We start from the raw sequence: 12,870 nt of genomic DNA, 5'->3' as shown, positions 1-12,870 counted from the left end.
ACAATCCTTATAAAAAAAATAAAAATAATAATATTGATATAAATAAAAATATAAGTAATCGGATGTATGAGGCATTTAAAAATTCATTAGCTAAACTATATAGTGTGAGTTTTGAAGAGTCATTTTGCATAAAAATTTAGCTCCTCCATTAGGAATGCTCTTAGCATGTGTAGCAAATTAAAACAAAATTGTGAATATTAAACAAAAGTAAAAAATAGCGTGGCCTCATGGTACCAAGTGCTAATCCATATTGAAAATATAAATTGAAACGGTTCTCTCCATTTAAAGCGAAATGGAAAGGACACAAATTGAAACCTAATGTCGTAACCACTCATATTTATGGGATCTTTTCAATATAGGACTTTTTTTTTTTTTTTTTTTTTTTTTTTTTTTGGTTCTTTTAACTCTAGGTTATAATTATTAATCTTCCAATAGGGTACTAGCTGAAACTCAGACAATCAAAAAATTTGGCTGATTATAGATGGTGAAATTATTTGTAATAAACATTATATTATGTAAGTGAAACACTAAGGAAGAAACATTTAGGTCATAAGGAGAAGTTATATAGCAAAAGAGTACCACTATTAAGGGTCAAGATTATTGTTACTAGTGCTCAACCAGACATCAGCCCTAGAGATTATTTAGAAATACAAGAGGTTATACTAGTATACATGGAGCCGCAACGTCCAACAATTTCATTTACCAAATGCTACCAGAATGCCAATTTGTTTTATTTATGAAGCCATGTGAGTTTGCTAATTTCCAATGGTCATCATATGGATTGGATATGAATTGCAAGCTTAAATTCGAGTTGACAATTTTGTGCCACAAAACACATGGTGGGTCGTGACTCTAGCATGTCACTCAGGCATTGTAAGGTTATAATCACCACAAATGCAATCTTTTGTGCAATTTGGCCTGTGGGTTGTGAAAGTCCTTCATCTAGCACATCCTTCTGAAGAAATTCCGTACTTTCTAAAATTGGCATTGTTCTCGTTGATTTGGATGATGACAGGAGAAATAGGAGTTTCCTTGGGTGCATTCCCGTCCTAACTTCTAATTCCACTACTCCAAAGATATAAACATTACAATATTTACCATTTATCCTCATCATGAATTTGAGTTGTGCACATCCATAAAACAAAATCATCATCCGTTTTAATGATAGAATCTGAGCATGAAAACTCATACATTGGCAGCAAGATAAGATAAACATGAGAAGCCCATTCTTCTATCAACAGAATTTTTTTAGGCTTTAAAACTGTACTCTTTCAAGTAAGCTTGTAATTCACTAGATGAGGATTACTTGAATCTACTCCATTACCCAAACAGTTGTTTTTTTTTTTTTTTTTTTTTAACGCTTTTAATTAATAATTAATATAGGAAAGTAGTTGGTCCATCCTAAGACAATACCTTAAATGAGCAATATGACCATGCAAAAAGACTAGGTTGTTAGCTTACTCCCATGTAACCTTAAGGAGAATAACCCAGAAAATCAACATCAACATAAATATTATAATACTCAGCAAGTACTGTTGCCTTTTATGAACTTAACAATCTTGCAGTACCAAAATCTGAGAGCCACGGTTTGTGTTTGTCACTGACAAGTACTGGTTTGCTCTTAAATATCCTTAAAATTTGAGTTATAACATTGAGTGTTAAGGTTCATAACGCACGGCCTAGACTTTTTGGTTAGCTTTTGAAAAGCAATTAATTATTAGCTTCATGGAAATAAACTCATAGTGTGGAAATTGGAAATTTGCTTACAAAAGCAACAGAAGTTCTTTCCACATAGGAGTTATAATTAATGGTTGGGGCCAAATTGGAAGAACATGCCTCTTTCGATCCATGGACTCGTCTATATCTATTTAATCAATAAAGAATTGTAGCAAATATATTGGCTGGCCATATTTGATAACACCATTAATTGAAGAGTTTTTCTTAATGTAACTCTTTAATTGTACGCTAATATGGCAAATTGGAAGTTGTATGTCCATCGAGTAATTCTAAATGGCCTACTTGTGTCCTACTGAGAATGATATGGCTATTAAAATCATCATTGGGCTTTTGATTGATCATTATTGAGTTTTGATACAATGATGATTTTAATAGCCACGTCATTCTTAGTAGGACACAAGTAGGCCTCCTAGAATTACTTATTTCCTTCATCTATCTAAATTGTGTTTATGTTGTTTTAATTTTTCTATGTGGTTGGGACACCTTTCATGATCTAGATTTTATTTTGTTGTATCTATAATTGTAAGTACATTACAACATATATATATATATATAGATCTGTGAAATCTATTTTGTATCATGAAATAGTTTTTTTCCATTTTAAGTGAAATAGATAGGACAAGTTTAAATTTAATGTCATAGTAACTACTCATATTTATGAGATCTTTTCAATATGACTTAACAAAATAAAAAAAACTAAAAAACTCTATATTCCAATAGGGTATTTGCTTAAACTAAGACAATTTCAAATTTGGCTGATTATGGATGGTGAAATTATTTATAGTAAACATTAAGTTATATACGTGAAACACTATGGATGGATGGTGAAATTATTTATAGTAAACATTAAGTTATATACGTGAAACACTATAGATGGATGGTGAAATTATTTATAGTAAACTTTAAGTTATATACGTGAAACACTATGGATCGAAGAAACATACAAGTCATAAGGAGATGTTATATGGCAAAAGAGAACCCACTATTAGGGTTGAAGTCACTAGCCCTCGTTTGGACATCAGCCCTAGAGATTATTTAAAAATACAAAAGATAATACTAGCATACATGGAGCCTCAAGGTCCAACATTTTTATTTACTAGATGCTACCGGAATGTAAATTTGTTCTATTTCTTAAAGCTTGTGAGCTTGCTAATGGTCACCATGTCCATTGAGTAGGAATTGCAAGCTTGGGTTCGAGCTGACAATTCTTGTGCCACGAAACACATGGTGGGTCGTGACTCTGGCGTGTCACTCACACAATGTAAGGCCATTGTCACCACAATTGCCACACCATGCGCAATTTGGCCGGTTGGTTGTCCGAGTCTTTGGTCTAGCACATCCTTTAGAAGAAATTCAGCACTGTCTGAAATTGGTGTTGCTTTTGTTGATTTGGATGATGACAAGAAAGATAAGAGCTCCCTTGGATGCCTACCCATCATAACTTCTAATGCCACCACTCCAAAGCTATAAACGTCGCATTTATCCGTTACTCGCATCGTGAATGCGAGCTCTGCACATCCATAAAACAAAATCAACATCTGTATAAGGATAAGATAACACATCCTAATATGAGAAACTCTTTCTTCTTTGAATCGTTTCTCATAGTACTCACTAAATGAGGATTCCCTGAAATTTCTTGTCCGGATTCCAAGGAATTCAAGCAGGGAATTTCAGGGACCCGATCCTATTCCATTACGCAAATAGCTACCTTTTCTTTTTAAAACAATTTTTATAATTATTATAGGAAAATACATAGTCTATCCTAAAACAAATATCTAGAAACTAAATTGTTAGCTTACCTGGAGCCATGTAGCCATAAGACCCAGCAATTGTTGTCCAATTTGTTGTATTTGAACTCAAAAATCTTGCAATGCCAAAATCTGAGAGCCGCGGTTCGAAATCTGAATCTAGCAATATGTTGTTCAGAGTTATGTCTCGGTGCACAATTGGAGGAGTGCAATCATGGTGCAAGTATGCAATTGAATGAGCCACACCTTGCACGATTTTCAACCTTTTTCCCCAATCCAGTTCTGCTTTCCCTCCCACCCCATACAATACTTTTCCCAAACTGCCTTTTTCCACATATTCATAAACCAAGTACATGCATCCCCTAATGGCACGGAACCCACAAAGCTTAATGATATTGCGGTGCCTGACTTCTGTCAACATGTGAATCTCATTTTCAAAACTCTTGCGATTGGCTACAAGGATGTCACTGGAGTATGACATATTAAATCTTTTAACTGCAACAATCTGACCTGTTTTCAATGCAGCTTTGTAAACGCTTCCAAATCCTCCTTTTCCAATACAGTAATTCTCATTGAAGTTTTCAGTGGCCTTCACCATATCCCTGAATGTGAATTTACCCTCTCTTCCCCATATCAGTGACTCAGCATTCTCTTCACACTCAAAAATTGTTTTGTTTTCTTCAACCAGGAGTTTGGTCTTCTGGTAACGTATTAGGAGTCTAGCAACAATGGTTGCAAACAGTGCTAATAGACCGCAGACAGGAATGAGGACAACTAATAGAGTCGTATTAGAATGTTTTTTCTTTTTGGAACAAGGAGTTAGTCCTTTTGCGTCTCCACACAAACCTGAGTTTCCAACATAAGCTTTTGCAGGTGCATCTTGAAAATGGTACTAGCTGGGATAAGGCCTGATAAATTGTTGTAGGAAAAATCGATGGAACTGTTGCGTAGACTAACCATCCGGGAAAATGATGATGGGATTTCCCCCGAAAGTTGGTTATGTGACACATTAAGACTCTCCAATTTTGAAAGCTTTCCAAAGTTGTCAGGAATATTTCCTGAGAGTCTATTGTTGCTGAGGTCCAACAATAATTGCAATTCGGTTAAGTAACCAAGCTCAGATGGTATTTCACCTGACAGGTTGTTGTTGCTCAAGTCCAAGCTCAATAATTTTTGACTATTCCCAAGTTCTTTTGGTATGTTCCCAATCAAACTGTTTGTAGACAAATCAAGATTGCCAAGCTCACTCAAACTGCCTAGACTCCGAGCAATCTCTCCTGTCAAATGGTTCCTGCTCAGATTGAGCTTGTACAGTCGGCTTAGATTTCCAAGTACAGTTGGAATTTCCCCAGACAATTTGTTGGAGCCTAGATTTAAACCTTGCAGTTGTGTCAACTTTCCAAGCTCGACTGGGATTGTTCCAGAAATCCAGTTTCTGTCCATCTGCAAATTGGTGAGAGATTCACATTCTGCCCATTTCGCTGAGATTTGACCAACAAATTGATTGTCACTAAGAGAAATGAAACTAAGATTTGGATGAGCTCCAAATGCGTTTGTAATGTTTCCATTGAATCGGTTTCCATCAAACCGCACTCTCTTTAGTTGTGAGCAATTTCTCAAGCAGTCTGGCAATGGCCCTGTGAAGCTGTTGTTATTCACTGTGAACTCTTTAAGAGCAAAGCTACTGCACAATTCAGGTGGCAATTCCCCATAAAAGTTGTTGTTGGAAAAGCTAACATTGATGAGAGGACTATACTTCCCAAAGTCACTCGGAATAGTGCCAAAGAATTTATTGGAGGAAAGAAAGATTTCCGTTAAATTACCTAGCCGAGAAATGGTGTCCGGCAACTCCCCATGGAGAAGGTTATCGTCGAGATAAAAAATTTGCAGGGATGCCATATTTCCAATCTCCGGTGGGATTGTGCCAGTGAGATTGTTGGAAAGAAGTCCTAACATTTGAAGGTTTGTGAGGTTCCAAATTGTCTGGGGAATCGGACCAGAGAGGTGGTTTTTTGAAAGGTATAAAGCAATCAAATCTTTCAAGTTCCCAATCTCGGATGGAATTAAGCCAGAAAGCTGATTACTATACAGATAAAGATATTTGAGCTTTGTCAATAGACCTATCTCCGGTGGAATTTCTCCAGTGAATGAATTTGTAGCCAGGTTCAATTCGGTGAGGTTTGTACAAAACCCAAGCTCAGAAGGAATTGTAGAATTCAAGCTATTCATTCCAAGACGGAGTATTGAGAGGCCCTTGAGCTGGCCTATTGAAGAAGGAATTCTCCCTTCGAATGAATTGTTTAACATGCCTATAATTCGAAGATTTAAAATTGCACCAATATCCTCAGGAATTAGACTATTGAACTGGTTGAATCCGAGACGAAGATATTTGAGCTTGGAAAGGTGGGAAATTTTTTGTGACAATGGCCCATGGAATAAATTTTCAAAAAGATAAAGGAGTTCAAGCTTACCCAGATTAGTAAATAAAGATTCTGGTATTGTTCCATTGAACTTATTATGGGACAAATCCAAGACGGTCAAGTTGTGACAATCAAGTATAAACCCCGGGAACCCTGAAGTGAGTCCATAATTGTGATTAAAGGAAAGGTGGGTCAACAAAGGCATGGCAGAAAACTTAGACCAGTACTCAGGAGTTAGTAAGAGGTTCGCTCCAAGGTTTAAGTACCATACCTTTTCGAAGATTTGTAATCTGATAAGGGATTTTCCCATCGAAATAGTTGTTGAGCAGACTCACGTACTGAAGCTCCGTTAGCCGGCCTATCTCCGACGGTATTGGTCCGCTGAGATGGTTGTGGCTGAGGTCGAAGCGGGTGAGGTTAAGGAATGGAGTGAAGTTGAAGTGGGCTAGTGTTCCAATGAGCTTTGCCTGTGTTCCATTGAACTCGGCACCACCTGAGAGGTTTATCTCGGAGACTGCTCCGGTTGAGTCGCAGACAATGCTTGTCCAGTTGCAGAGGTTGTTGAGGTTGGAAAGGGACCATGAAGTGAGAGGAGGGAGAGGGGTGAGGCTTTTTTTCCATTTGACAAGAGCTTCTGCTTGTGCTTCTGGTGATGCTGTGATTTGTAATGAAAGTATGGAGAGCAAGACAACGTGAAGGAAAACAAGAGGAGGCTTGCGATTTGCTGGCATGGCTGCCTTTGATGACTTTCACGTCTCTTTGGATTCAATCTATTACAGCACCAAGGAAGAGAGCAAGGGAGGGAGAATGCATGTTATAAGTTTATAAATAAATGTACGTTGTATTACTTTCAATTTTTCGTGACAAAAACAAACGATTGAGGCCTAGAATACGTTGACTTATGACTTTCAATCTCGTCAACCATCTGAACTCTGAAGCGTGTGATCCCTCTGTCAAACTTGTATATATATTGGTAACCATGTTTTGTGTTTTGTGTCTTTTGTCCTAATTAACTAAAGGCTCTATAAACAGTAATTTAATTAGATTCTTTAATTTCATCTTAAAATAGTAAGCACTCGGCCACACTTTTTCTTTTCCAGTTAATCATGCACCAATGTTAATTTGGAATAGAATAAAGATATTACTTTATGACCAAACATATTCTACTAAAAGCAATATTAACGGTCATTTGAAAATGTGATATTTTCCTAATAATCATATTTTATAAAATTTATATTTCGCTAATAGTCTCCTAAAAAAAAAAAAAAAAAAAAAAAAAAAAAAAAGTTTCAAAATCACTGCCCCGCACCAGCCCTAAATATCATCCCTTCATGGTTGTTAATTGTTAGAGAGATCAAGATGAACTTTGAGAGGCTTGAGAACCAATTAAAACTTAAGTCGAGGTAAGTCAAATATTGTCATCCAAGTAATGAAAAGCTTATCTGATCACTTGAAAAGAATTGATTTCTTAGATCAAGGGTGACAACATGACTTGTTCGGTTTTTGCATTTGATTCCTTCCCATTTGCAACACTCTTTTGAATGATTGCTCCAAGAAATCATCCTATTGTAACTATATGGATCAAGGCCTTCTTTGAATTTCAAGAGGTGCTTTTCTTTCTTCCTCTATGCATCTCATGACCTCATAATCACGCAAATTGAAAGCAAAACAAATTGTAATTGCAGTACATAGGAGGAGCCCAAATAGAAGCACCAATTCAGCATAATTAGTAGGGGTGAAAATGCAAATGGTTCTAACTGCTTTTGAAGGCGGTTAGGAACTACTAACTACTAACCACTAACCATTAACCACTAACTGCCGTTATGTATATTATTTAATATATATTATATTTATATATTTAAAAATATATAAAAATGCATGAAACGACGTCCTTTTTGTGTTTAAATATATGTAAAAATCTAAAAAGATGTCGTATGTAGTATGGTATTTTCATATTACCATTAAAAAATGATGACGTTTTTTTCTTTTTTAAATTTGACTTTTAATTTTTTTTTTCTTTAAAAATATGCTAGCGGTTAGTAGGATTAATAACTACTAACTGCCAGTTAACCACATAAACGGTTAGCGAAGGCGGTTAGTAAATTTTATTAATTGCCTTTTGCCCGTAATAATTAGGGTCTCTCATTATTTCACCTTCTCGATCTTTGGCACGTAGTGTTGTGGGTAAGAGGTAAACAAGTTTTAGTAGATACCATCAATTACTGCTGGTTTTGATGTCACATGCATCTGAACCCCATGTTTGGCTACCATTTCTTTTTTTTTTTTTTTTTTTCTTTTTCATGTCCACATAAGGGAAGAGGGAAGGAGGATTTGAAGTAGTGACCTCCACTTCATTGGGTGTGATTATTGGCTACCGTTTCTTATTGACTTCACATCTAAAAATAATAACTGTATAATAAATAATCATAGTGGAGGACTCTTTTTTCTTTTTCTTTTTTTCTTTGTAGTAAACGGTGGATTGGATCAGCGTTTTCATAGGGGTAGTGGAGGATTTCTTTTGTAATAAATAATCATAGTGGAGGATTTCTTTCATATTCTTTTGCTTCTCTTTTGGAGGATTTCTTTTAAATTTATTTCTTTTTTCTATCAAGAAAGGAAAACCGGATCAACATTTCGTCAAAGTCTTGTCCATTAAATAATCATAGTGGAGGATCATGTCCAATAGTCTTTTAAATATGATAATAATGCCCCCTTTAAGCTTTTCCCCCTTTCAATTAAAAAAAAAAAAAAAAAAAATGATCGCAGGGGATGCACACTAAATTTTATTTGAACTTCGCAAACTTTAGTTGTTGAGAGAAACTTGAGGAAGACTTGACTATCAACGTGTCTGTTACGGGTCTAATGGGAGGAATTTTAAGATTAAAATAACAAATTAAAGATAACATATGATAACATTATATTAGAAGTGATTTATCCGGGTTAATCTTATTGTAACTATATGGATCAAGGCCTTCTTTGAATTTCAGGAGGTGCTTGTCTTTCTTCCTCTATGCATCTCATGACCTTAGAATCACGCAAATTGAAAGCGAAACAAATTGTAATTGCAGTGCATAGGAGCCCAAATAGAAGCACCAATTCAGCATAATTAGTAGGGGTGAAAAGGCAAACAGTTCTAATTGCTTTTGAAGGCGGTTAGGAAAAACTAGTAAACACTAACCATTAACCGCTAACCGCCTTTATGTATATTATTTAATATATATTTAAAAATATATAAAAATTCATGAAATGACGTCCTTTTTGTGTTTAAATATATGTAAAAATCTAAAAAGATGTCGTATGTAGTAGAGTATTATCATATTACCATTAAAAAATGACGACGTTTTTTTTTAATTTAACTTTTAAAATTTTTTTTCTTTAAAAATACGCTAGTAGTCACTAGAATTATTAACTGCTAACTGCTGATTAACCGCATAAATGGTTAGCGAAGGCAGTTAGTGAATTTTATTAACTGCCTTTCGCTTGTAATAATTAGGGCCTCTCATTATTTCACCTTCTCAATCTTTGGAACGTAGGGTTGTGGGTAAGAGATAAACAAGTTTTAGTAGATACCATGAACTACTACTGGTTTTGATGTCCCATGTGAACCACATGATTGGCTACCCTTTTTATCTTTTTTCTTTTTAACATGTCCACGCAAGGAAAGAAGAAAGAGGGATTTGAACTAGTGACCTCCGCTTCATTGGGCATGGTTGTTGACTACTGTTTCTTATTGACTTCGCATCTAAAAACAATAACTTTATAATAAATAATCATAGTGGAGGACTTTTTTTTTTTTTTTTGGTTGTAGTTAACGGTGGATGGGATCAGCGTTTTCATAGGGGTAGTGGAGGATTTCTTTTGTAATAAATAATCATAGACTCATAGTGGAGGATTTCTTTCATATTCTTTTGCTTCTCTTTTGGAGGATTTCTTTCAAATTTATTTATTTTTTCTATCAAGAAAGGAAAACCGGATCAACATTTCGTCAAAGTCATGTCCAATATTCTTTTAAATATGTTAATAATATGATCGTCGGGGGATACACGCTAAATTTTATTTGAACTTTGCAAACTTTAGTTGTTGATAGAAACTTGAGGAAAGACTTGACTGTCAATGTGTCTGTTGCGGGTCTAATGGGAGGAATTTTAAGATTACAATAATTAATTAGAGATAACATATGATAACATTATATTAGAAGTGATTTATCCCAGTTAATTCTTTATTTCTATTATGCATTATAAATAAATGTCTATTTAAAGACACTAGAAAGCTAATAAAATGATCAAGAAGTTAATTATCAAATATTTTTATTTGTTGTTTGGAGATTAAGGATTCCTATAACTATCCTAAAGTAAGGAGACTTAAAAAAAAATTGAATTATCCTTCCAAAAATCAATCATTCTGATTTTTTTCATCCCATAGACACATAAGAGTAGTACTATCTCGAGTCTGTCTCCAAGAATGGCGCTTTAATTTCCTGGGAACAGACAACTGAATGCTACAATTTCTTGGGAATTCATTTAAGCAAATTGAGTTGAGCTAAAACATATTTGATGAAATGTTGGGACGGTGTTACTTCTTTGACACGTACATATGCATGCATGTAAATTCTTTTGGTAACAAATTTCAACGCACTTATTGTAACACTTTAATGATATATTAGAAAGATGAGTAGTTATATTGATTTTTTGTTTGGCAAGACAGGAATTATAAGTGATTTTAGAAACTCTAAATTTATTGGTCTTTTTAGAACGATACTACCATTTCTTTTACATGTTCACGTAAGGGAAGAGTAAGAGGGGATTCGAACTAATGACCTCCACTTCATTAGGCGTGGTTATTGGCTACCGTTTCTTATTGACTTCGCATCTAAAAACATTTACTTTATAATAAATAATCATAGTGGAGGACTTTTTTTGTTTTTTTGGTTGTAGTTAACGGTGGATGGGATCAGCGTTTTCATAGGGGTAGTGGAGGATTTCTTTTGTAATAAATAATCATAGTGGAGGATTTCTTTCATATTCTTTTGCTTCTCTTTTGGAGGATTTCTTTCAAATTTATTTCTTTTTTCTATCAAGAAAGGAAAACCGGATCAACATTTCATCAAAGTCATGTCCAATATTCTTTTAAATATGTTAATAATATGATCGTCGGGAGATACACGCTACATTTTATTTGAACTTCGCAAACTTTAGTTGTTGAGAGAAACTTGAGTGAAGACTTGATTATCAACGTGTCTGTTATGGGTCTAATGGGAGGAATTTTAAGATTAAAACAACAAATTAGAGATAATATATGATAACATTATATTAGAAGTGATTTATCCGGGTTAATCTATTATTTTTATTATGCATTATAAATACTAGCACCTAACCGACACTATACGCGGGATTCTTCATTATAATTTAATTTCAAAATCTTAAACGCATCTCATTTTACTTTTCATTATAAGTTAAAATAGTTGTATGCAAAAGTCTATTACGCCACCTTTAATGAAAATACATATTAAATGTTATACACTAGTACATTACTGAACATGTATGTTTTCTTTTTTGAAGTGTACCAAACATGTACTTAATGAAAAATATAAAAGAAAAAAAAATAGTAAGAAGAAAACTTGAATTCTGATTATCAAAATATTAATAGAAAATTAGTAGGAAACTCTAATATTGTTGATGTTATACTTATTATATTTCAATATAAATAATTTATGAAGCCTTGTGGGTTTGTGATGCAGCCCGACTTGGTGGGATGCAGCGAAGAACAACAATAAAAGAACGTATAAACAATTCCAGATCTTGAGTCTATCAAACACCTAAGAATTTTCTAAAAACAATAGAGTCTATCAAAAGTTTAAAGGAAAAAGAGGAACAAGCTCAACTTTAATATTCTCGTTAATAAAAACTGATTCATAAATTAACAATTCCCCTTTTCTGGAGGCTATAAGCATGTATTTATAGGCTCAAGACTCCTAAGCCTAATAAAACACGAAATATAGACTCTCAAAACCTTAAACCTATTTAAAACACGAAATAAAGTCGGTTTAATAAAACAGATAAAGCTACGCGTTCGAACGAGACAAATGGTTGTTCGAACGGGAACTACTAAAAGCGTAAAAACTAAAAATTAACATATGGCCGTTCGAACGGGGATCGAACGGGCTTCGAACGGAGCCTTTTGCCAGCCTTCCGTTCCACTTGGCCGTTCAAACAGTGGTTCGAATGGTGGCTTTTATCCGCCTTCCTTGGACTACCCAATCTGCATCAGTTTGCTAACTTCCATTGGTCATCATATTGATTGGATAGGAATTGCAAGCTTGAATTCGAGTTGACAGTTTTTGTGCCACAAAACGAATGCTGGGTCGTGACTCTGGCATATCACTCACACATTGTAAGGCTATATTCACCACAATGCAATCTTTTGTGCAATTTGGCATAGTGGGTTGTGGAAGTCCTTGGTCTAGCACATCATTCTAAAGAAATTCGGTACTCTCTAAAATTGGCATTGTTCTTGTTGATTTGGATGATGACAGGGAAGATAGGAGTTCCATTGGGTGCATTTCCATCATAACTTCTAATGCCACTACTCCAAAGCTATAAACATCTAATTTACCAGTTATCCTCATCATGAATGCAAGCTGTGCACATCCATAAAACAAAATCAACATCCGTTTAATGATAGAATGTGAGCATGAAAACTCATACATTGGCAGTAAGATAAGATAAACATGAGAAGCCCATTCTTCTATCAACGGAATTTTTTTAGGCTTTAAAATTGTACTCTTTCAAATAAGCCTATACTTCACTGGATGAGGATTATTTGAAATTTTTTGTCTTCTACTCCATTACCCAAACACGATTTTTTTTTTTTCTTTGAACTCTTTTAATTAATAATTAATATAGGAAAGTAGTTGGTCCATCCTAAGACAAATACCTTAAATGAGCAATATGAACATGCAAAAAGAC

General features: G+C 34.6%; 1 pseudogene; it reads right to left on the bottom strand.

Annotated features, from left to right (window-relative positions):
* Positions 1-2,861: 2,861 nt before the first annotated feature.
* On the bottom strand, positions 2,862-6,636 carry LOC132165042 (MDIS1-interacting receptor like kinase 2-like; annotated as a pseudogene).
* Between the last annotated feature and the right edge of the window lie 6,234 nt (positions 6,637-12,870).

Source organism: Corylus avellana, chromosome ca11 (genome assembly GCF_901000735.1).
Source record: "Corylus avellana chromosome ca11, CavTom2PMs-1.0".
Classification (NCBI taxonomy): domain Eukaryota; kingdom Viridiplantae; phylum Streptophyta; class Magnoliopsida; order Fagales; family Betulaceae; genus Corylus; species Corylus avellana.
Note: the sequence above shows the minus strand (reverse complement) of the source record. Positions and strands in the feature narration are given on the sequence as shown.